Genomic DNA, 26,324 nt, shown 5'->3' with positions numbered 1-26,324 from the left:
ACTTGAGAAGAAGCCAGGACGGGCTGCACTGATCAGAAGCAGGGCATGGCCAGGCAAGCATCCCAAACAGCAACCATTTCCTGAGTGACAGCCATGTTATCCCATCTTCCCTCTAGTTTTCTCACGTTTCTTCCTCCCAGGGCTGCCCTGAACCCTCCCTTCCCCCACCTCTGGTTCCTCCCCCAAAACATCCCATACTGAGTCTCGTGCTGTCCTGTGGTGCTCTGTTTCTGCACTCATCACAGTTTTCCAGTACTCACGTGTGAGTCACCAAAAAGTGCCGAGGCACTATGAGAGACCTTAGCTCCACCTCGGTGCGAATCATCCGTGCACTGGCGTGAGGGGCTCTGGGGGAAATGGATTCAGACGTGCAGAGGACCCTAGGCGCAACCTCATGTCCGCATTCCTGCAGAAATGCAGCTTTTTGTACAGTGTTGTCATCACATCATGGCTGTTAGCATCTTGCCCAACCGCTTGGTGACTCCTTGAAATCCTGTCATGCTCCTTGGTGAAACTGCAGCCAAAGGAGGACATCATGGACGTGCCCTGACGTTCCCACTCCCGGACAATTCTGGAGCACAGACCAAATTGAGGGAAGTTGCCGCCCCTATGTGTCCAGGGCCTGGGGAGCCTGCTTTTTTGACGGACCGGTGTGACAGACCACCGGACTGAGGCTGCAGCCACTGAGTGGCACCAGATGGTGCTCCCTGCTGCCCTACGAGACATAGAGGAGACTGGGCCAGTCGGTCTGGGAAGGTTGGGGGGGAGCTCAAAGGCCAGGCACGTGTCGCCAGCCCTGAGAGCTGCCTGGAAAAGGCCTCTGACTACCCACGCTGCTTGGGAAGGTGGGCCACGCTCTCACCCGGGCGGCCGTGCTGTTTGGGGGAAGGGTCTTGGGAGGGGATCGTTGTTTTGTCCTGCAGAGGACAGATGGCTCTGTCTCGCTTCTGCTGTCATTTCCAGCAGGGCCATGCTCTGGGGCTGTTGTGCCATCCTGCCAGGACGGTCGACCCAGTGCCGCAGCTCACAGCAGAAACGCACTCACTGCGTACAGGCAGAAACAGGTCCCAGGAGTCAGTATGGCACCAGAGCCAAGGAGTGATCAGCAAAACCCGCTCACCTTTTAATAGTCCCATATGGCCCGTGCGAAAGTCTAATGGGGAGTGGAGGCTAACAGTTGACTATCGCGGCCTGAATGAAGTTACGCCACCGCTGAGTGCTGCCGTTCCAGATATGCTAGAACTTCAATACGAACTAGAGTCAAAGGCAGCCAAGTGGTATGCTACAATTGACATTGCTAATGCGTTTTTCTCAATCTCTCTGGCAGCAGAGTGTCGTCCACAATTTGCCTTTACTTGGAGGGGTGTCCAGTACACTTGGAATCGATTGCCCCAGGGGTGGAAACACAGCCCCACCATTTGCCATGGACTAATCCAGACTGCACTGGAAAAAGGTGAAGCTCCGGAACACCTGCAATACATTGATGACATCATCGTATGGGGCAACACGGCAGAAGAAGTCTTTGAGAAAGGGAAGAAAATAATCCAAATCCTTCTGAAAGCCGGTTTTGCCATAAAAGAAAGTAAGGTCAAGGGACCTGCACGGGAGATCCAGTTTTTAGGAATAAAATGGCAAGATGGGCGTCGTCAGATCCCAATGGATGTGATTAACAAAATAGCAGCTATGTCTCCACCAACTAATAAAAAGGAAACACAGGCCTTCTTAGGTGTCGTGGGGTTTTGGAGAATGCATATTCCAAATTACAGTCTGATTGTAAGCCCTCTCTATCAAGTGACCCGAAAGAAGAATGATTTTCAATGGGGCCCTGAGCAACAACAAGCCTTTGAACAAATTAAACGGGAGATTGTTCACGCAGTAGCCCTTGGACCAGTCCGGACAGGACAAGATGTTAAAAATGTGCTCTATACTGCAGCTGGGGAGAATGGCCCTACCTGGAGCCTCTGGCAGAAAGCACCTGGGGAGACCCGAGGCCGACCCCTGGGGTTTTGGAGTCGAGGATATCGGGGATCCGAAGCTCGCTATACTCCAACTGAAAAAGAGATATTGGCAGCATATGAAGGAGTTCAAGCTGCCTCAGAAGTTGTTGGTACTGAAACACAGCTCCTCTTAGCACCCCGACTGCCAGTGCTGGGCTGGATGTTCAAAGGGAGGGTCTCCTCTACACATCACGCGACTGATGCCACGTGGAGTAAGTGGATTGCACTGATCACACAACGGGCTCGCATAGGAAACCCCAGTCGCCCAGGAATTTTGGAAGTGATCATGGACTGGCCAGAAGGCAAAGATTTTGGAATGTCGCCAGAGGAGGAGGTGGCACGTGCTGAAGAGGCCCCGCTGTATAATAAACTGCCAGAAAATGAGAGGCAATATGCCCTGTTCACTGACGGATCCTGTCGCATCGTGGGAAAGCATCGGAGGTGGAAAGCTGCCGTATGGAGTCCTACACGACAAGTTGCAGAAACTGCTGAAGGAGAAGGTGAATCGAGTCAGTTTGCAGAGGTGAAAGCCATCCAGCTAGCATTAGATATTGCTGAAAGAGAAAAGTGGCCAGTGCTCTATCTCTATACTGACTCATGGATGGTGGCAAATGCCCTGTGGGGGTGGCTACAGCAATGGAAGCAGAGCAACTGGCAGCGCAGAGGTAAACCCATCTGGGCTGCCGCACTGTGGCAAGATATTGCATCCCGGCTAGAGAATCTGGTTGTAAAAGTACGTCATGTAGATGCTCACATACCCAAGAGTCGGGCCACTGAAGAACATCAAAACAACCAACAGGTGGATCAGGCTGCCAAGATTGAAGTGGCTCAGGTGGACCTGGACTGGCAACATAAGGGTGAGCTATTTATGGCTCGGTGGGCCCATGATGCTTCAGGCCATCAGGGAAGAGATGCAACATATAGATGGGCTCGTGACCGAGGGGTGGACTTGACCATGGACACTATCGCACAGGTTATCCATGAATGTGAAACATGTGCTGCAATTAAGCAAGCCAAGTGGTTAAAGCCCCTGTGGTATGGAGGGCGATGGCTGAAATATAAATATGGAGAAGCCTGGCAGATTGACTATATCACACTCCCACAAACTCGCCAAGGCAAGCGCTATGTGCTTATGATGGTGGAAGCAACCACTGGATGGCTGGAAACATATTCTGTGCCCCATGCCACCGCCCGGAACACTATCCTGGGCCTAGAAAAGCAAGTCTTGTGGCGACATGGCACCCCAGAACGAATTGAGTCAGACAACGGGACTCATTTCCGAAACAACCTCATAGACACCTGGGCCAAAGAGCATGGCATTGAGTGGGTGTATCATATCCCCTATCATGCACCAGCCTCTGGGAAAATTGAGCGATACAATGGACTGTTAAAGACTACATTGAGAGCAATGGGGGGTGGAACTTTCAAACATTGGGATACACATTTAGCAAAAGCCACCTGGTTAGTCAACACCAGAGGATCTGCCAATCGGGGTGGCCCTGCCCAGTCAGAATTTTTACATACTGTAGAAGGGGATAAAGTCCCTGTAGTGCACATAAAAAAATATGTTAGGGAAGACAGTCTGGGTTACTCCTGCCTCAGGCAAAGGTAAACCCATTTGTGGGATTGCTTTTGCTCAAGGGCCTGGGTGCACTTGGTGGGTGATGCGAAAAGATGGGGAAGTCCGATGTGTGCCTCAAGGGGATTTAATTTTAGGTGAGAACAGCCAGAATTAAACTGTATATTAGTTGCTATATAACCCTGCTACTGTATGTTATCCTTACTATAATTATGTGCTATATCCATAGTACTATAGTAAGAATCACTTAGATCAAGCAAGAAAAGAACTGTGATAAAACTGAGCAAAGCGCAGTAGTGATGGAACCAGAACTGACTCCAGCATGCAACAATCCAACGGTACACACCATCCTCCTGCTGCGCCAAATGTCACCTGCTTGTCACACTGCACTGAAGCCCAATTCTGCTCTACCGACTGAGAGGACTTTGCACCATCCCTCCTGCCCAGAAAAGACTGGTATGACAGATGGAGCCCAGAGTCGGAAACTAAATGAACTCAATGAACGTTTTATGAACATGACCCATGAACTAAAGGAATGATATCTCTGTGTGTGTATACATATATATATATCATTGCTCATATGTCTTAAAGGAATGGAAAGGTGATGATTGATCAGGATGTAACTAAAGGTATGGGAACTGTGCATGACGTCAATGGTATAGAATAAGGGGTGGATACTGTCCTGGTTTCAGCCGGGAGAGAGTTAACTGTCTTCCTAGTAGCTGGTACAGTGCTATGTTTTGAGTTCAGAGCGAAGAATGTTGATAACACTGATGTTTTCAGTTGTTGCTCAGTAGTGTTTAGACTAAAGTCAAGGATTTTTCAGCTTCTCATACCCAGCTGGAGGGGCACAAGAAGTTGGCACAGGACACAGCCAGGGCACCTGACCCAAACTGGCCAACGGGGTATTCCATACCATGTGACGTCCCATCCAGTATAGGAACGGGGAAGTGGGGGGCAGGGATTCGCCGCTCCGGGACTGGCTGGGTGTCGGTCGGCGGATGGTGAGCAATTGCACTGTGCATCATTTGTACATTCCAATCCTTTCATTATTGCTGTTGTCATTTTATTAGTGTTATCATTATCATTATTAGTTTCTTCTTTTCTGTTCTATTAAACCGTTCTTATCTCAACCCACGGGTTTTGCTTCTTTTCCCGATTTTCTCCCCCATCCCACTGGGTGGGGGGGAGTGAGTGAGCGGCTGCATGGTGTTTAGTTGCTGGCTGGGGTTAAACCACAACACCTGGTGAAAAGTCCACCAGTCAAGTGTGAGTGACTCCTGTCCGTATGAGCTGGTGGTATCCTTCCAGAGTGCGAGGGGAACGTGGCTGGTGACAAATTAATCTCAAAGCCAGGCTCAAGTCCTTTGGAGGCGCTGAGCCACGCCGGGGTCGCTCTCCCGTGTTCCTTCCTGGGAAGGAGCGTGGGGCTCCGCTGTTCAGTCATTTTCTGATGTGAATGCTGAGACCTATTTCCGAAAGGTCCCTGGAGCTGAGCCCAGCTGTCGGGAGAGTGGACCAGTCCCAAAAGGCAAAAGCTGGAGGCTGGCTCCTTCTCTGCCATGTCAAGAAGCAGGTTAAAAAGGTGTAGGTGTCAGGAGCAGGAGCAGGAGCAGGAGCAGGAACAGCAAGATCAGGAGCAGTGGCAGCAGCAGTGGCAGGAGCAGGAGCAGGAGCAGGAGAAGCAGCAGCAGGAGCAGCGGCAGCAGTGGCAGGAGTGGCAGCAGCATGCTGACGAGGTGGCCGAGTGGTGAAGGCGATGGACTGCTAATCCATTGTGCTCTGCACGCATGGGTTCGAATCCCATCCTCGTCGGTCAGCCCAACAATGGTCAGAGTTTCTGAGTGTGAGCAGCTCGATGTGTGCCCCCAAGTAAGCCTTTGTTTTGAGATGAGAGTGGCCTGAAAAGAAACTTGCAAGGGTTTGAAGTGGCTCAGGACACACCTCAACCTCTTCTGTCTCCACATAGGCAAGAGGAACAAGAAGGGAGAGGACGAAGATCCAGGGAACTCACAGGATGGTCAGCCTCTCCGCAGTCCCTGGGAAGACGATAGAGCAGAACATCTTGGAAGTAGTTTCCAAACATAGGTAGCACAGGAAGGTGGCTGGGAGTAGCAAGCATGGATTTACAAAGGAGAAGTCATGCTTAACCAAGCTGGTAGCCTTCTACAGCGAGGTGACTAGCTTGGTGGGGAAGGGAAGAGCGGTGGATGTTGTTTACCTTGCCTTCGGTAAGGCTCAACCAGCCATGGGAACGAAAACCAAAATAGGCGTAAAGCACTTCCAGTCACAGAACATTTCAGGTAAGGTATTTTGCTATGGGAGACATTGCTCTTATCTGTTCACAGAATCTCAGAATCGTTGGGGTTGCAAGGGACCTCCTGAGATCCTTTAGTCCAAGCCAACTGCTCCAGCAAGGTCAACTTGAGCTGGTTGCTTAGGACATAGTCGGGTTGGGTTTTGAGTATCTCCAAGGATGGAGACTCCACAACCTCTCTGGGCAACCTGGTCCACTGTTTGACCACCCTCACGGTAAGAAAGTGGTTTCTTGCCTTGCGATGGAATTTCACGTGTTTTAATTTGTGCCCATTGACTCTTGCGCTGCCAGTTGGTACTACTGAGAAGAGTCTGGCTCCCTCTTCATTCCCTTCCATCAGGTGTGGGAAGAATCCCAGCTCTCACAGCCTCCCCTCCTATTTCAGACTCGCCAAGCCCTTAACCGGTTTTGTGACAAAGCAGGGATCTGCAGGGAAGACCCGTGTGGAGGCAGGAGCAGCCAGCCATGCCACCAAGGGATGTGCTGTCCCGGGGGGTCAGGAGCGACTTGGCAGGGGTCAGAGGAACAGGGACGATCCAGCGTGGTTGTGAAAGGCACAGAGCTGGCTGGAGCCTCTTCCTGCCCACACGACCTCCCCTCTCTTACACACATTTGCACTTCTGCCTCCCTGGCCACCTGCCTCCCTCTCCCAATTTCCTTCGGATATCTCTTCCCCACGACCGTGGGCTTCTTGCTCTCCCCACCCTGCTCTCCTCTGGGTGCCCTTCCCAGTAGGTTTGCACTTCCAAGGATGCCTCGTGGCTCCTGCTGATCAGCACCTGTGAGCAGCGTGCCCGCACACGCCAGCAGGCAAACAAGATACGAGAAGAAGAGACTGGGGTTTGGCCAAGGGGCTCAGAGCTCAGAATGCTGCTGACCCCACCCCGCCGCCAGCCTCGCATATCCCTAAGGCCTGTGAGCCAGGTAAAGGGGACCACTGCCCCCACTGCCAGCCCAGTTGGGTCTGAATCCAGAGGCAGAGCCTGTGGGAGATGAGAAAGGGGCTGCCTGCTGCGGAGAGGTCAGCTTCTTCATGGGCACCTTAAACTCACCTGGCCAGCCTCAGGGAAGAGAAGAAGAGCAGAACTCTTTCTCATCGACAGATGAGCTTGGTGGTTTGGACAGCCCAGAAGGATCCCTTTCTCTTCAGTGGCTGCTGAACCCAGGAGCCCAGCAGAGCTCAGGCTGCCACAGCTCCACGCCCCCAGGCCCAGCCAGCAGCGAGGCTGAGCATGCCTCCCAGGAGGCACACACACACACACACACACACAAATCCATGTATACGTCCCATACTGAGTCTCGTGCTGTCCTGTGGTGCTCTGTTCCTGCACTCACCACAGTTTTCCAGTACTTAAAGGCCACTACAAAGACAACGGAGACTCTCTCTTAACAGCGAGACACATGGAGAGGACAGGGAGCAACCGGGAGAGGCTTCGCCTCGATATAAGAAAGACTTTTTTTACAGTCAGAACAATCCTTCACCGTAACGACCTCCCCAGAGCCGCGGTAGAGTCCCCAAGACTGAAGGTTTTCAAGGTGCGATTGGACAGGGCGCTAGGTAATCTCATGTAGGCTCCCTTTCCCACAAAAGGTTGGACCAGATGATCTGCTGAGGTTCCTACCAGTCGGGGTGATTCTACGATTCCATGAAAACTTGGCCTTCCTTCATTCTTTGTTTTGTGGCTTTCGAGGTGTCCCGATGGGTAATGGGGCTCCTTCCACAAGAGCTCTCGCCCCAAACCGGCCTTGTCTCCATTGCTATGGGATGTCAGGGGCAAACGACGAGGCCCTCTCAAGCCCAGGAACTACGGAGAAAACCGTAGTTTTACCAAGGGAGGAACTCTTTTGGATACTCAGCTGGCTGGGATTGGAGAAGAGGGGAGAATGAAACACGACTCCCTTGCAAAGCTGATGCCCAATGTCTTTGATGAGAAAATCAAAGGAGAAAGGAAAAGACGAGAGCATTTGGGAGGCTGAGTAAAGCTCCGAGGAGTGCTGCCATCTGAAGGAAAACCTCCACGGCAGGGATGCTTCTTTTCCAATTCCCCTTCAAGGCTCTGGCAATCATGTATCGTATCACCTGGACCCGTTGCTACGGAAGGAAGGAGGAGGTATTTCATGGGGAGCATGAGGTAAAGCAGAGCAAGAGGGGAAAGAGAGAGGCTTCCTTGGAAGAGACGGAAGGCCAGCGCAGGCCCCTTCCTCCCAGCGCAGGCGGAGAAGCAGGAGCTCGGCTCCTCTGCAGACCATGGCCACGCTCTCAGGGCTTTCCTCGAGGCTCCTGGCGCTTGGCCACGGGCAGGCAATCCACGGGCTTCAGCATAAGAGATTGCCCCGTCCCAGAGGCCCACAGAGCCCACGGCCCAGACCGGACCACCCAAAGCCCCCCAGCCCCAGGGAGCCCCCAGAAGCGATGGGCACACTGCCAGCGCTGAGAGAGCTCCCCACGGCAGCCGATGCGGTGGATCCCACAGCTGTGCTCTGAGGGAAGGAGCTGAGGATTGGGCCCGGCAGCGTCACCAGGACTGGCGAGGGCTGGATCGCAACGCTGGAGTCGGCGCACCGGATGACGCACGGCTCGTTGCAGCTGTTGGCAAGCGGGGTTGGGCCGCAGGCGGCTGGCAGGCAGGGGCTGTAGCACGACATGTCTCGCGGAGGGAGGCGACCCTGTAAGACCGGGAGGGAGCAGAGGGCATTAGCTGTTGGGCCCTTTCGGACCCCCAGCTCGGCTCCCCTGAAAACGGGCAGCGCCTGGGAGCTCAGCGGGGAGAGATTTGGGATGGGGCATGAGTCAAGCTGTGTCCAGCAGCAGAGCTCACAACGGTGCCCTGATGTGCTTTTGGCCAAACACCACAACGCACCCTCCTCTCCTCCGCCTTAACCTCCCCGCTGCCTGGTCACACCCTGCCCTATCTGAAGACCTCTTCTCTCAGCCACCTGGGATGTCTCACCCACAGGGACCTGGGCTAATGTGGCCAGAGTTACTTGCAACACCCCCATGAAATGCAGGGTCCCACTTGGTAACCATTCTCAAAGGCGGAAGCAGTGGCATGGCCCAACAGTTGATGGACCTCCAGTGTCTGCAGAGAGGGGGTTTCTGGGCCTTTTGGTGGGCCTGCAGTGGGTATTTGTTTGTAATTGAAGGGTGATCCGAGAGGGTCCGTCCAAACACAAGGAAGCTCCTCCTGTCCAAGTCAAGCTCCTTCGCAGCCTATACCTCAGCCGGCCTTGCCGCTCCCAGGCATGCCTGACCCATGGAGGCACTCTGCTACCTCCGGTTGCTCCATTACCAAGGGTGCATCTGCAGGCTGTGAGGCTGTTTTCCCAATTTTCTCCCCCATCTCACTGGGTGGGGGGGAGTGAATGAACGGCTGCGTGGTGCTTAGTTGCTGGCTGGGGTTAAACCACGACAGGGGGGAAGGGGGGCCCTGGGCCTGGGCCAGGGGCTGCTGACCCTCAGGGCAGGCCCCACCTGCGCCATGTTGAAGCCTGGCCTAGCCACCGACAGAGCCTGCCTTCTTCTCTCTTTAGTCTTCACCCGCATAGGTCGGGAGGGCTGTCAGTCTCCTCCCCTTAGGTGATGCTGCCTCTGATTGGCCCCTATGTGGTCAGGCTGCTGTGCTAGAGTGCCCACCCTTCACCAGAGGTGATGATGTCTGATTGGTCATCTGGGCTGTCACTCTGCCCTGGTTTGGGGCCCACCCTCCCCTGGGTGATGCCCTCTCTGATTGGCTGCCTGAGGGGTCACTCCCCTCCCATCAGTGCCCGCCTTTCCCCACGGCAATGCTTCCTCTGATTGGCTGCCTGGTTGCATAGCAGTCTCATGCCTTGCCCCCACCTCCTCAAATGCGATTGGCTGTGCTGGCTCCACTGTCTCCCCACAGACTTCTTGGCAGACGTTGCCACGCGACAAGCTCCGCCTTTAGGGTTTAGATCCTCAAGGTGGATCTATGGGCCCAAAGAAAAGGCTATGGGAAATAAAAGATGGGCTTGGGCCCCTAAAAATGAGGATTTGGGCCCTAAAAAGGAGGCTTTGGGCACTGGAAGGGTGGCCTAGATGCTACAAGTGACGCTTTGGACACTGAAAACGAGGGGAACCTCTTGGTTCTGACCTGAGCTGGCTTTGGTGCCCAGTAACTCCATGCAACAGACCGCCTCTCCTGTCCTGAGTGCCCAGCCTAAGAGATGGAGCCCAAAGTCATGGACCAAATGAAGTCCATGGACATTTGTGGACATTTTATTGACTTCTTACAGGGGCGGTCCATAGGCTGAGGGAATGCTATCTGTGAATTATAAGCAAGGATGGGAAGGGGAGTGGTGGGTCATGAGGATGTATTGGATAGTGCGGGGCTGGAGCGTGATGTTAATGGGGTATGGAATAAGGGGTGGAGAAAGGCCTGTCGTGGTTTAACCCCAGCCGGTAGCTGAGCACCACACAGCCACTCACTCGCTCCCCTCAGTGGGATGGGGGTGTTGCCGAAATCCGGAATAAAACTCCTTAACAGCAATGAGAAGTTAAGAAGCAGGCACTCCTTTATTGCAGCGCTGGGCACACGGGGGATCGCTCCACCTATCGTGTGCACCTGTCTTGTCTAACAGTACAGTTAAATACACACCTGTTATACATATTCACTAGATTTCCAAGCAAAATGTTAATTCCTTTTCAATGATTGGTCTTTTAATCCTACCACCTTATTAATATTCCTATGTTAAAACAATCATTGGTCAATTTCACTTAACTCTACGAGATGGGAAGGGTAAGGGGGTTTCCAAGCAGCAAACTGGTGTCCATGACGGTTTCCTTAGTTTTTGAAACAAAACATAGAAAGACCAGTATCTTCCTGGTGAGGTTTCTATGGTTTGCTTATTTCAAACTTAACAATACTAAGGTTCCTATAGTCACACATAACACAGTTCCTAAAGTTTCTAAGTTCCTATGACTACATTTCAAACTTAACACTCCCATACCTATGCTTCACAATTTTCTACTTCTTAATCAAACCAAACTCTTATATATATATAATTGGATTTTAATTTCTTTATCAAAATATTTTCAACATTCCCCCCTTTGAAAGTTTTGAAAATCATTTCAATACTTTCACTGTCATTTTACTAATCACTTACTATATGGTGGAGGAAACTCTGAGATTGTTTGTCCATCTTGCTGTCTTGCAACAGCTTGGATGATCATGCGATTAAAAGAAGTTTTACGAGTAATTTGCCTTTTCAAAAAGTAATAAATCAAAATGATCATTACAAAAATTATCAACAAGGTTAATATTGTACTAATCAATGATTTGATCCAAGAACTCAGATTTTAACCTAATCCCTTAAAGATCTTGTCTATCTAACTCTCTTGTATATCTTGTTGTAACTCTTGAGTGTCTTTCTCAATTTTTCCCAATAATTCCAAATCATGTTCTACATCCTTAGTTACATTCGGAATGTGTATACAACAATGGTCTATTCTGTCTTTTAAATATCCACACACTCCGTGTGCTTTGAATAAAAGCATATCTAAAGTCATTCTATTTTGTAGAGTCATTTTGGAAGTGGCCTGTAATTGTATATTTAGATCTCTAAATCCTTTTCTGGTCACATTGGTTAGTTTCTCTACTTGTCTTGTTAGTTGGTACAGCCAGTTTCGATTCCTATATATTGTCAAAGGGGTTAGTAGAGATTCTAGGGTCTAACTAATTCTAACTCCAGTGGAGGGTTCATTCCATTCATCATCTATTTCTGACCTTTTTGCCTGTTCCAATTTCAAATTTTTTAATGATCCTCTAAAAGGAGACTTTTTCCAAATTGGGTATAATGTTGGCATTCTCAGAGTGATTTGTTTTACCTTCCCATCAAGAGGCAGGTGGGTTGTCCAGGTTCCATCACTCATTGCCCAAACTAAGTGTCCTGGACTCTGAATAGTAGTTTTTCTGCAACTAAATATTGTTCCTCTTTTAGGTTTAAAGGTTTCAGTCAACTGAAGATCATTTTTAAGTCCTCTACACAAGCAGCCATACTTCACGGCTGCTGCTAAAGGTGGAATTCTTTGGATTGCCATGTCTTTAGTACTGTAATTGTATATTTTCTCACATTTCCACCACGGTACTGAATTTTCCTTTTCTCATAATGTACTCCCTTTATCATTTACCGATGGCCAAGTTGTAAAAATGGTTCCATCTTAAGTAAAACACCAAGGAGCTTTAGCCATATATTGGAATTGAGACAGTATAGTCAGACCACACTGAGTCTCAACTAATTGTCCTTTCTAAAATTGTCTGATTAGCCTTGTCACATTTCCATTCCATGATCATTCGAGTTGTATTTTTCTTAACTTGTTTATCATAAGTACAATATCTTACATTATGAAATCTCCCAACTTTAATAAAAACAGAATTTAATAATTTTTCACAATCTGCCCTGTTCCCTGGAGACTTCCATTGCTTCTTGATAATTGTCACTTGTTCTTGCTATCCAACTACTGGCCTTTGTTCACAGTGGGTAGTCACATTTCTATGTATGTTCTAAATTAGTTAAATGCATTGTCAAAATTCCCCATGGAACGGATTCACCAACTGCCCTTGGTATTGGTAAACAGGCAGTAATTTGTGTCACATTCTGGAAATTAGCAAATCCCTTAATCAATCCTACCATCAAATTTTCTTCCTGAGTTTTCTTTGGGAGGTAAGTTAATTGTTCAGTTTGTTTCTTATTTCTTGTCTTTTTCTTCAGTTCAATTTGTCCTGGTAGATACTTGCCTTTTCCTTTATCTCTCATCTAACTAATTTCTAATTTGTCAGGATCAAATTCTGGAATCTGAGTAAAGTTACATCCCAATCCCAGAATACCTCCATAGTTCACTGTTACTTGTTGTTCAGCCACAAGCTCAGACCAGACCCCCACCAATATTATTTTCCAAATCAAAATGCATTTCCCCCAGATTTCAAAATTATATGGAAGATTAGGCATGCTTCAAAGTCAGTTTTAAGGTTTAGGGTCTCTATATATAACTTTCCAAGATGATGGAGCTTTCTTCACCTGAGTATAGTGGATCCATGCATCTGATTCAGCATTCTTGACAGCGGTGAAAGTAGTCAACAATACTTGAAAGGGTCCTTTCCAGCGTTCCTGAAGAGGTTCAAAAGTCCATGTCTTCACATAGACATAATCACCTGGTTGGAAATCATTTACTGGATTTTCCAAAGACAGAGGTCTGTTCCAAACAACCACACTCCGAAGTGCAGTTAAAGTTTTTCCTAAAGAAAGCAGATAGTTATATACATCTTGTTTTCCTTTTAAATGTATGTTCAGATTTGGTTCAAGAGATTCATAAGGTTTACCATATAGTAGCTCATAGGGACTGATTAATGTCCCACTCTTTGGCTGAACCCGAATTCGTAAAAGGGTCAGTGGGAGTGTTTGAGGCCATTTCAAATTAGTTTCCTGACATATTTTACTAATTTGTCTTTTCAATGTTTGATTCATTCTTTCCACCTTCCCACTAGATTGTGGTCTCCAAGGTGTGTGTAAGTCCCACGTAATTCCCAAAATTCTACTAACACCCTGGACCACTTCTGCAACAAAATGGGAACCTCTATCAGAAGAGATTCCAATTGGTACTCCAAATCTCGGGATAATTTCTTGTAATAACCATTTAATGATCTCCTTTGCTTGATTGGTCCGACAGGGAAAGGCTTCTGGCCATCCTGTAAAAGTATCAACCCCCACCAGAATGTATCGATACCCATTCTGTCGAGGTAACTCCGAAAAATCTATTTGCCAATAATCCCCTGGTTCCATTCCTGATTTCAACATTCTCATTTGAACTTTCCTTTTTACAACTGGATTATTCTTTAAACATATCTCACATTTCGCAGTTGTCATTTTAGCTATTTCTAGCATTTTTACTGATACTACTTGTCTTTTCAAAAGAGTTATTAATGTTTCTGCCCCCCAATGATATTCCTTATGTTTTGTCTGTATTATTTCCCTCATTACAAATGGTGGAATTACTACTTGTCCTTTTGATGTCACCCACCATCCTTTCAAATTTTTCCTTGCATTTAATAGTTTCCCCAATTTCTCATCCTCCTCTGAATATTTAGGTTTTTCCTTTGGTAATGCAATAGTTTTTGTAGGAATTAATGCCATTTGTAAGGCATTCCTTTTGGCTGCTTCCCTAGCTGATTTATCTGCTAATCTGTTCCCTACAATCTCTTTTGCATTCCCTGATTGATGTGTTTTACAGTGTATGATTGCTACTGCAGTTGGTTTCCGAACTGCTTGTAGTAAATGTAAAATCTCCTCTTTATATTTAATGTTGGACCCCTGAGAGGATAATAATCCTCTTTCTTTCCATAAAATCCCATGGACATGGACCACACCAAACGCATATTTCGAATCAGTCCAAATATTCACTTTCTTTTCTTCACTCAATTCTAGAGCCCTTGTCAAAGCCACTAATTCCGCCTTCTGAGCTGAAGCTGTGTTTGGCAAAGCATTGGCTTCTATAACTGATTTTTCAGTTGTTACCGCATATCCTGCATAGCGGATTCCATTTTCAACAAAGCTGCTACCATCTGTGTACAATTCCCAGTCTGGATTGTCCATAGGTACATCCTTCAGATCCTCTCGACTGGAATATACATACTCAATGGTAGTCAGGCAATCATGTTCCAGTTGTCCTTCTTCCTGTATAGAACTCAAAAAGACTGCAGGATTAGTCAAATTAGTGGTTTTCAAAAGTATATAATCTTGCTCCATCAAAATTACCTGATATTTCATCATTCTGCTTGGGGAGAGCCAATGGCCCCCTTTTTGTTCTAATACTGATATCACCATATGTGGTACATATACCACCATCATCCTTCCCAAAGTCAATTTTCGGGCCTCCTGTATTATCATCACAGTGGCTGCTACTGCTCTCAAACAAGCAGGTCAGCCTTTACTTACAAAGTCCAATTGTTTGGAAAAGTATCCAACCGGTCGCTTCCAACTTCCCATCTTCTGAGTCAGCACTCCCAGTGCAAGGTGTTGTTTCTCATGTACAAATAACTGGAAGTCTTTAGTCAGATCCGGAAGTCCCAGGGCTGGTGCTGTCATCAGGGCCTGTTTTAGATTCTTGAAAGCTCTCTGCTGATCTGGACCCTATTCAAATGGTGGACCTTTAAGAGCTTCATATAAAGGTTTAGCCAACAGACCATAGTTCATTATCCATAGCCGACACCACCCAGTCATTCCCAAGAAGGTTCTCAATTCATGGGTATTTCTCGGCTCCGGGATACTGCAAATTGCTTCTTTGTGGTCTGTTCCCAACTGTCTTTGCCCTTGTGAGATTTCAAAACCCAGATATATCACAGTCTGTTTTGCTATCTGGGTCTTAGTTCTAGAGACTTTGTATCCGCTTAACCCCAAAAAGTTTAAAAGATCAATTGTTACCTTTATACACGCTGGTCTCTCCTCTGTTGCTATCAATATGTCGTCTACATACTGTAGGAGCAAATGTCCAGGTTTGGGACCATCTCGTTTCCACATCTCAAGTTCTTTTGCTAATTGGCTCCCAAAAATTGTTGGATTGTTCTTGAATCCTTGCGGCAATCTTGTCCATGTCAATTGTGTTTTTCGTCCTGTTTTTGGATTTTCCCACTCGAAAGCAAATAATTTTCGACTTCCTTCTTCCAGGGGTATACAAAAGAAAGCATCTTTTAAATCAAGCACTGTAAACCACTGGTGATTCTCCCCTAGAGCTGTTAAAAGTGTATATGGATTGGCCACTACAGGATGTATGTCTTTCACTATCTGATTTATCGCCCTCAGATCCTGTACTAATCTATATTCTCCTGATGGCTTTTTCACTGGTAAAATTGGAGTATTATATTCAGATTCACACTCCTCTAAGATGCCATATTCCAAAAATTTATCAATTAATTTCTTGATTCCCAATCTAGCCTCAGGTTTAACTGGATACTGTTTTAATCTCACTGGTTTCACATTTTCCTTCAGTTCTACTTTTACAGGCTGTGCCATTTTAGATTTTCCAGGTATCTCTGTGTTCCAAACTGTAGGGATCACAGCATTATCAACTTCTTGTGGCATCTCCTGAATCTTAACCTTCTCTTGTATCATCAATATTTCTCCTGTCTTTGATTCTGGTACCTTTAAAAGAATTTTTCCTCCCTTAAAAGCTATCTGTGCATTCAATTTGGATAACAAATCTCGACCCAACAGGGGTATCGGACATTCTGGTACATACAAAAATTCATGTGTAATTGCTTTATTTCCAAATTTTAAATCAAGGGGTTGAAAGAATGGTCTATTTTCCTGTTTCCCAGTCGCTCCAATTATATTAGCTGTTTTATTTCCCAATTTCCCTTTATAAATATTCAAAACAGAATATACTGCTCCCGTATCAACTAAAAATTTAACTTTATCATTTCCCAGCTTAATTGTAACCAGAGGTTCAGCTGGGTTCCCCTCCGGTCCCCTTCATTCATTTAAAGTCATCATTTTTGCTGACTGCCCCATAAAAATCAAAGTCAATTGCTGTTGTTCTGCCTCTGTTTCCAATTTCAAATCAGTATATTTTTTAGCAGTTTCCTTCAATTTTTCCAAAAACACAGAGGGAGATTCATTTTTATCTTGTTTTATCTTATATAATTTAGACCAATTCAAAGCTTTCGGCATTGTATGCTTTACTCCATACAATACCCATTTTTGATATCGAGTTAACCTTCTCCTGTGTACAGGGTCATTTGGATCCCACTGGGGATCTCCCGAAGGAAAACTCTGTTCCAAAGTTCCAGAGAGCATTTCATTCATAAGTGCTGCCTCTGCTTGTGCTTTTCCAGTTTTTAATACCATCTGTTTTTCAGTACTATCTAATAAATTATTCTCCCTGACTCAATACTCCTTTCCCATGAATGTGAGGGAGAGAGATCCTGCTCCTCCCTTGGTGGGGCTATTTCTAATTCTAGTTCCATTTCATCTTCTTTTGGTACTGTACATCTAATGCACCTCCTTCCAATATCACAAGCCGAACAACAACTCAGCTTTCTTATTTTCTGAAGTTAATGTCATCACCAAATTGTCTCGACTAATTAACTTGCATTCCTTTTGCCAATCCGTTTGGTATCTTTTCATCAGTGGTTATATTTCCCATACTCTTACTCTTGAATAATTTGGCTAATGCCATTATACTTATATATCAAATACCAAATGCACCAAATATCAAATATCAAAGTTCCAAATATTAATAACCAAATATCAAATGCCAAATATCAAATATCGAGTATCAAATACCAAATACCAAATACCAAATATCAAATATCAAATACCAAATAAATGCAAATGACAATTGTCCCAGATACACAGATGTCCAACCCAGCAATAGCTTTTGCTTATGACTTACGGGCAGACTTATCCCAGATACACAGATGTCCAACCCAGCAATAGCTTTCGCTTATGACTTACGGGCAGACGCCTAGGCTTCTCCACAGACGGGTACCCTCTGAGCCCCAACCCTGCGAAGCTTTCGCCGCGCCTTACAGGCAGGCTATCCGAACAGATTCCAGAGAAGAAGTGCCTTACCCTTTCTCCAGGGAACGTTGCGAGGAGCTTTGCGAGTCGAGAGCGATGGTTCCCCCCCGAGAATCCCTCGGTGCCGGCTGGAGTTCGATCACCACTCGATCTCGTCCAGTCTCACTCGCAAGGTCCCATCTGGGTCGCCAAAACTGTTGCCGAAATCCGGAATAAAACTCCTTAACAGCAATGAGAAGTTAAGAAGCAGGCACTCCTTTATTGCAGCGCTGGGCACACGGGGGATCGCTCCACCTATCGTGTGCACCTGTCTTGTCTAACAGTACAGTTAAATACACACCTGTTATACATATTCACTAGATTTCCAAGCAAAATGTTAATTCCTTTTCAATGATTGGTCTTTTAATCCTACCACCTTATTAATATTCCTATGTTAAAACAATCATTGGTCAATTTCACTTAACTCTACGAGATGGGAAGGGTAAGGGGGTTTCCAAGCAGCAAACTGGTGTCCATGACGGTTTCCTTAGTTTTTGAAACAAAACATAGAAAGACCAGTATCTTCCTGATGAGGTTTCTATGGTTTGCTTATTTCAAACTTAACAATACTAAGGTTCCTATAGTCACACATAACACAGTTCCTAAAGTTTCTAAGTTCCTATGACTACATTTCAAACTTAACACTCCCATACCTATGCTTCACAATTTTCTACTTCTTAATCAAACCAAACTCTTATATATATATAATTGGATTTTAATTTCTTTATCAAAATATTTTCAACAGGGGGAGAGAATTGAAAGGGTAAAAGTGAGCAGACTCATGGGTTCAGGTAAAAACAGTTTAAGAATTGAAATAAAATAAAATAAAATAAAAGAACAGTAACAATAATACATGGTAATGAAAAGGAAAATAACAAAGAGGGAGAAATAAAACCCAAGAAAGGTGAGTGATGGAAATGAAAACAATTGCTCACCACCAACTGACCAATGCCCAGCCAATGCCCCCCGGCCAACCTCCCCCCCCAGCTTTATTGCTAAGCATGAAAACATATGGTCTGGAATATGCATTTGGTCAGTTGGGGTCAGCTGTCCAACCTGTGTCCCCTCCCAACTTCTTGTGCACCCCCAGCCTGCGCACTGGTGGGGTGGGGTGAGAAGCAGAAAAGGCTTTGACGCTGTGTAAGCACTGCTCAGCAGTAACAAAAACACCCCTGGGTTATCCACACTGTTTCCAGCACCATATTGCTCTTCACAACTACCGGAAAGGAGGTGTCGTGTCCCAAAGTTGGAGCATCTCAGGTTTGTGGATTTCCTTTGTCAGAATTAAGGTGAAACGACACCAGGGGACTTCAAACAACAATGAACATTTATTCAACCTAGCTAACCTTGCCCAAGTACACGTGAACTTATCAATATGAACCTTGCAACATGTCATTAAGCCGCTGTTTGAAAAGACAAGGGAGGTATAGAAAAAGAAATGGAAAAAGGAACATGAAACTGTATCAGAAGGAGAGCCCTCCCGTTGAGTCACGAGGTTCAGAGCAGACCCCTTGCTTTCTGAACTCCTTCTCAAAGAGGAGCCCAGGGGCGGCTAGATCCACTCCTAGTGTCAGACTTGGTCAACAGTTTATGTTTAAAAGGATGAGGTGTAGGCACTGTGGAAAAGACAGAAGGAAAAGAGGGAGAGAGAGAAAGAGAAAGAAAGAAAGAAAGAAAGAGAGAGAGAAGAAAAGGGTTTCACCAGTCCTCAGTCCAGTGTTGGTCCAGCCAGCGTAGAGATCCAGTTCCAGAGAGTGCGCACTGAGAACTTGTTCTCCCTTCTTTTATAGTGTGTTAGTTGATGGTCTCGACGTGCGCAGTTCCCATTCCCAGGGTTCTCTGGAATCAGTTGGTGAGCTTCGGGGGGGGGTTCATTGTGGAGTTGCCTCTTTTTCCCTGGTGGCATGACCGCTTAAGATAGAAGCACAGTCCCATCCTCCGCGGGGCCTCCTCCTCCAGGCACATATGCTGTGCTCCTTCTCCTGGTCACTTAAGATAAGGAATTGCGGCTTTGGAGAAGTACGGTCCCACCCTCCGTGGGGCCCTCTCCTCCGGCCACATTGTCCTGTTCACAAAACTCCAGCATTTTTACAGAGGCCGTTTCTTCCACCAAAGTTCCTTAACGAATGTTTGAGACATTGACTGTAATTTGTCAGACCGTCACAGGAGGTTGTAGTGAGATGGGTGCTGGTCTCTTCTGTCAGGTGGCTGGAGATAGGACGAGAGGAAATGGCCTCAAGTTGCGGCAGGGGAGGTTTAGATTGGATATTAGGAAAAATTTCTTTACTGAGAGGTTGTCAGGTATTGGAACAGGCTGCCCAGGGAAGTGGTTGAGTCACCATCCCTGGAGGTATTCAAAAAGTGGGTAGACAAGGCACTTCAGGACATGGTTTAGTGGGCATCATTGATGGTTGGACTCGATGATCTTGAAGGTCTTTTCCAACCTAAATGATTCTATGATTCTGTGACTTGGGAGGGTCTGTACCAGCCCTGTGCCCTTGTGCTCTCTCTAGTTAGTGCACAACAGGAGGAGGGTGGAAAAATACCTGTGGCAGAGCCTGCCATACCTGCAGGACACTCAAGCCACCTTGCGAGAGGCGGCTGCCAGGTTCATCAGTGAGCCACAACCCCCAGGGTCCCTCTTGTGGCAGCCTGGCCCCAGTCCCCGCCACTGCATTGGCAGCAAGGGGCAGCCCTGCGGCTGCCAGAGCCCCAGCTGCCCCAAGGAGGGTCCTCGGTGCAGGTGAGCTCTCTGAGAGCCTTGCTCAGTCCCACCGCCCTCGGCTACTGTCCTTCCCTGGGGTCAGGCCTGCTGAGGGGTAGGACGGTGTGCAGCCAAGCTGGCAGGGCTGCTGGGAGCGTGCTGGGGAGCAGAGGTCTGACAGGAGCTCTGTGCCTAGGGCTTGCTGCATGGCACCTGAGGAACCTGAGCAGGCGGAAGCTGTGGGATACCTGCAATGGTGAGTAGGGGCAGTGCTGTGCTGTCCGCGGCTGGTGGGACAGGGGACAGGGCCTGGGCAGGGTGCCGTGGTCTGGAGGGGACTCCTGGGGGTCTCTGCAGGCAGTGGGGGTTCATGCTCCGCTTCCTTCTCTTGCAGCCCTCCTGCCCTTGGGGAAGGACACTGAACTCTTGGTCAGGACTCTGGCAGCTGAGGCGATCTTCGTCCTGACAAGAGAGATGACAAGATCAGGATGGAGCCTGCGGTCACTGTGCTGCTGGCCCTGGTGACCCCTGCAGAAGTGAAATTTCCCTCTAGAAGACTGCTGTATTCAAATAAATCATTTTTTTGAATAAAGCTGGAACAACAAGCCCAGTCCCATGCTGTCCTTCCCATGGAGACCACCCAGAGTGTGCTGAGCAGACAGTGACATTCCTGGCTTGTGCTGCTGCCTGCAGGACAGCACACCAGGACCCAGGGTGTCCTTGCAGCAAAGCCACAGCTACCCCGCTAGACCACAGAACCCGGAGGGGAGAAGGAGAGAAGCTTTAGCCCAGCCTGCCCCTCCTGAGACATCTCAGGGCACGCAAAGGCACCCGTGCTCTGCCAAGCTGGCAAATCGTCATTTGTCCTGACATCAAACCCCTCTCTTTTACAGGGGAGGTGTGCTGGTTTGGGCTGGGATAGAGTTAATTTTCTTCACAATAGCTGGCATGGGGCTACGTTTTGAGCAGGAACAAGGGGTTATACCAGATGTCCCGAGTGGGGACAGCACAAAACCACATAAGCCAAGTGGGGCAGGAACAAATCTGCCTCCAGCCACCTCAAGTGGGAATCTGGCAAAGCTGTGGCTGATTGATAGAAAGCTGACAATCCCTGGAGGCAGGAGAAAATGTGAAGATGCTAAAAAGCCATGCACAAACATTTTTTGGAGCTCAGGGGTGAGAGAGCAGCTAGGTGGAGGCCTGGCAGCCAGCCAAGGTCAACTCAATGCAGGTGCTGAAGGTGTTTCTTTGGTAGCGCTAGTTCAGAGTCAGCATGTAGCTGTATCTTGGGGGGCAGATAAAATTCATTGGAAATGAACCTGCAAGAGACCAGGCGCTTTGCTACATGAGTCTCTCAGACGCAGTCCTGTACCTGGGAAGAGTGGAAAAGAAACCCTCAGCAACCTGAATGTGCCAGCAAAGCCGTGAACAGGCACGCTTACAGCCCTGGGCAGCTTTTTATTCACCTGGCTGGTGCGGCTCAGGGAAGAGGTGGGAGTTCTGCCAGCAGACGAACAGCCCTTTGCCAGCAGTGCATGGGGAAGCCCAGTGGCTGCCAGCTGCTGGCTACATGAGGTGCCCTGGCTGTGGCAGCTGCGTCGCTGCAGTGTGTCCCCGTGCACCCCTGCGTGGCCCCGTGTCACAAAGGGGCAGTCATGTGGCACCCGCCCGGCGCTTGTGAGCTCACCTGGCCAGGGCTTGGGATCCTGAAAAGCGGGCCAGAGAAAGCTAGTTGGGCTGAGCTGGCCTTCGGGATAACTCAGCTCCTTCCTCTGCTACTTGCATGCCTACTTTTTTCCAACCATTTATTGTTTACTGCCCGCTTCTCCTCAACTTCCATCCTTGTGCAAAGGTAATTATGATTTGACTTTCAGGACAGATCATAGAGTAGGTAGATACGGGATAAAAGTATAGCCTGGTCTACACCTTCCAAGCCGTAGGCTGAGCTATTGCACCTTGATAGGCTGGCCAGAGATGGGCTATGGGTAGAGTTCCTGTTTGCTAATTCTTATTTCTTTATCATATCCTAGGATAGGTAAGAAGGGGGGGGTGGCAGTGTAGTCTGAGGTGTTGGGCTTAGCCTAGAATGACAAGAAGCCTGCCCTGACTGATGTGGCAGGAAGGGAGACAGAAAAGGAGCATGGCAAAGGCAGATGTTAAAGTAGCAGCTGAAAGCTGGTCACTCCTGCTGCACACAAGGTGGGAAAGTGTGGGCTGGAGAGCCAGAGGAGTGCTGTTAATGCTAGCCACAGGTAAGCAGCAGGTCCTCTTCAGAGAAGGTGACATGCAATGCAGTCTTTCAAAAAGGCCTTTGTAATTGATGTCAGTTGGAGTCCTGTGACAGGGACAGCAGGGCCATCAGAATGCAGCTCTGCCGCAGTTCTAAGTACCACGGAAGCACTTTTGATGATGGATCCTGTTCTGTGCATGGCATTTGGGTTTTTTTTTAATAATTTTGTTGAGCTACAGTTATTTCTTTGTTGTGATCAGGTGACGGGATTTGCGCTGATCTTGCCTTTCTGCAGCGTGTCCTGACATACTTTGTCATCCAAAACTTTCCCCTCTGTTCCTGAGAGGAGCGATGGCTGCAATGGGGAACGACTCCTGTGAGTAACAGCTTCAGCAGCAGTCTTGGACTTTGTGAATCCCCAAAGGCAACAGAAGTGGTTGGTGCTCCATCCCTGAATGTTGAGGTGCTGACAACCTAGAGGGAATTCTGGGGCATTTCCTGATAGCACCCAGACTTACCCAGGTGTTTTTGATTAGACACAGGAAGACGTGTTTTGTCACTGATTTGCCACTACGTACAATCTTTGAAAGATGACATTGCTCATAGAAAGATCTGACATCAGTAGGGTTACCTTCTGGGCTAGGTACTTGCTTGTTTTCGTGACGTTACAGTCAGAAAAATGGAAGACTTGAGTTGATAATGCAATTCAAGACTCTAGAGGGAAAGGAAGGTAGCCCAAGGCCCAGAAGTCAGAGTGTGGGTTTGTTGGACTTTTGGCAAAGTAAGCAGGGGAACACATTATTTTCCAAAACTCTTTCTTGACCAGTAAATTTCAATGGCAGTGTTAGGCTTCCCCTGATGCTTCTGGGTTGGATGTTTAAGCTGGTTGTACTGGGTGCTCCTGTAGTGAACTCAACTTTTACACGTGCTTTCATGCAACAATATTGTCTCATCTCTTTTCAAATGTCATTTCCCTGCAGTCATTGTTGAGGGAATGGCTCCGCCACAAAGGATCCTCTTTCCCCCGGAGAAGATTTGCGTGGACTGGCAGCAACGACAGAGAGCTGGAGCAGGACTCCACAATCTGGGCAATATGTGCTTCCTCAACTCCATCCTGCAGTGCCTGACGTACACACCCCCTCTGGCCAACTATCTGCTCTCTCGTGAGCACAGCCAGTCATGTGAGTACTTTTATGAACACCTTGTAAATATGTCAGGCACTTCCCAAGGATTCCAAGAATCTGGAATTTGTTTTAAGAGAAAAGCAGCCCTTCTTTGCCAACCCCCAAGTTGGTCTTCTTTGAACACTCAAGCCTAGAAGCCACTTGTCATATCTAGCTGTGTTCATCTTCAGAAGGGCACCCCTTTCTAGCCCCAGGTCTTGGTCCCTATTCCTGCAGGTTAAACCCTCTGTGCTTATCGCACAGAAATATTCTGTCAGTTTAACGTCCTCTGAAGAAAGTTTTCTCTGCACTAAAATGTCCTGGGCTTGTTGGGATGCTGTCACCTTGGGAGGAGTGGAGACTGTTCTTATAACTTCAAAATCCCCACTAGGTTTCCCCTTGCTATGGATGTTTTGCTCACCTAAGGATCTTGCTTCCCTCCCTTCCTCTTCAGGTCATCAGCAAGGCTTCTGCATGATGTGTAGAATGGAAGATCATGTTAACAAGGTCCTGCATTCCTCAAACAGTGCCATCCATCCTTGGGCTGTCATCAGTGTTCTCACACGTGAGTCATTTCAGGTGCTTTGACAAGTTTTCTTCTGTTCTTGTAGGAGAGAGCTACTAACTTCTTCTTTCTTAGGAATAGGAGAACATTTCCAGCTTGGCATGCAGGAAGACGCCCATGAGTTCTTACGTTATACTGTCGATGCCATGCAGAGAGCTTGTCTGAGCGGAACCAGCGAGTAAGCACAAGCAAATTATCTTTGCAATGTTCCCAAGCCCTTTGGACTCCTTGGTGTAGTGCCATCAAGGAAAAACTATGCCCAGGGCTTTCACACAAAGCAAAACTCCTGGAGGAGATAACTCTCTGCCTTACCATTTATTTCCAGCTTGGACATCTCTTCTCAATCAACTACCATTGTCCATCAAATATTTGGGGGCTTTCTGAGATCCAGAGGTACTTTTCCATAACTATTGCTTTCCTTGGAATTGTCTGTGTCCTTCTGTCTGCCTGTGATAAACAGCCGGTCGTGTGACTGGTGTAGTAGGTATGAAGGACTTAAAGCGGCACAGCCAAGTCGACTTCCCCTGTCACTGAGCCTTTTGATTTTCCTTCCAGTCACATGCTTGAGCTGCAAAGCGGTTTCTGATTCCTACGAGGCCTTCCTGGATGTTCCTTTGGATATCAAAGTAAGAGCGATTGTAATTGTGCTTCAAGACATCCCAAGGCCCCTTTAGCTTTCCAGAATCAACACATTTGCTTTAAAAATGCATAGTGCGAACAAAAGAGAGCTTGGTGGTGGGTGGGAAGTGGAATGGACAGTGCCCTTCTGGGGAGGCCATGGCAGCGGTCTCCCTGTAGGTGCCGGCTTTAAGCTGGACAAGTACATGTTATCCCCTCTGCACCCCTGATGTACTCTCATCCTTCTTCCTTTTGCCCTCCCTCAACACCTGTCTGACTCCTAGGCTGACAGGTTGTATTGTTTTCATTATTGATGGCCCTGTACAGCATTGGTAGCTGAACTGAGCAGTGGCACAGAGAGGTAGCTCTTGATAGCCCTGGGAATCCCTGGGAAGTGAGGGAAATGTTCAGCATCATAGCTTCTTTCTGCCTCCTTGTGGGCACTGCTTGCGGGTTCACAGTGGCTCTCCTCAGCATGAGCTACCTGGGCCTTCTTGTCAACTCCTAGTAAGTGTTTGGGCAAGGGCATTTCCCCGAGATCAGTCCTCTCCTTTCTCACTCCTCCAGGCAGCCTCATCTGTCACCGCAGCTCTGGAGGACTTCGTGAAACCTGAGCAGCTGGATGGTGAAAACGGCTTTAAATGTAGCCGGTAAGATGCTTATTAACAACATGTTAATACTAGATCCTGTGTGAAGGTGCTGCGCATACCTGAACATAAAGTCATCTTTTCTCATAGGTTAGATGCACAATAATGAGAAACAGATATTTTAATATGGCTTTATGCAGCCTTAAAACAGTGTAAGGGTGTGTGAGACGTGAAAGGATGTCTGGCCTTCTTGGGGCAAGATAGGGTGTATTTGAAGGGTGCATTTCAGCACTTGGCTCTGTGCTTGGTTTCAAGGTGCGACAAGGTGGTTGCCGCCTCCAAGAGGTTTACAATCCATCGCGCGCCCAAGGTTCTTACGGTGTGTCTGAAAAGGTTTGAAGATTTCACTGGTGGGAAGATCAGCAAGGTGTGTACGCAACTGGAGTGCAATGTTCTCTTCCTGGAGCAGGAGATTTCCCAAAGCCGTACGCTCTTTCACAAGCTGTTCATGTTGAGTTTTTCGTGTTCCCTTCTGGGGAGAGGAGAGTTGTCATGGGAAGACAAGCATGCACTCTGCTCTGACAGAGCTGCTTTGGCCGGGAACAGTTTCCTGCCACCCAAACCATTACCTGTTGCTTTAGGGAAAACCAAGTGTTCGTGAGCCCCGACGATGTATTTATACACCTCTGGCCCCTGGTCTTGGAAGGCTATTTCGTGTAGTATTTCAGGATCATTTCCGAGCCCTCTTGGTCTCTCCGTAGGTTGTGGTGTATCCCGAGTACTTGGATCTTCGCCCGTACATGTCTCAGACAGCTGGAGAACCGCTCCTCTACTCCTTATATGCTGTCCTGGTGCATAGTGGTGACAGCTGTCGTTCAGGACACTATTTCTGCTACACAAAGGTAAAGAGCAACTTCCTTCCGCACAAGAGAAGAATGTGTGCTGAGGAAGACAAACTTTCACGGCAGTGATACTGGCAGCCAAGGGTTTGGG

The 26,324-nt window shown here is 47.8% G+C and overlaps 1 non-coding gene across 1 annotated transcript; it reads left to right on the top strand.

Annotated features, from left to right (window-relative positions):
* Positions 1–5,309: 5,309 nt before the first annotated feature.
* Positions 5,310–5,391, top strand: TRNAS-GCU (transfer RNA serine (anticodon GCU)). The gene has a single exon. It is a non-coding gene; the product is annotated as a tRNA-Ser (tRNA).
* Positions 5,392–26,324: the final 20,933 nt, after the last annotated feature.

This window comes from Harpia harpyja, chromosome 14 (assembly GCF_026419915.1).
Source record: "Harpia harpyja isolate bHarHar1 chromosome 14, bHarHar1 primary haplotype, whole genome shotgun sequence".
Lineage (NCBI taxonomy): Eukaryota > Metazoa > Chordata > Aves > Accipitriformes > Accipitridae > Harpia > Harpia harpyja.
Note: the sequence above shows the minus strand (reverse complement) of the source record. Positions and strands in the feature narration are given on the sequence as shown.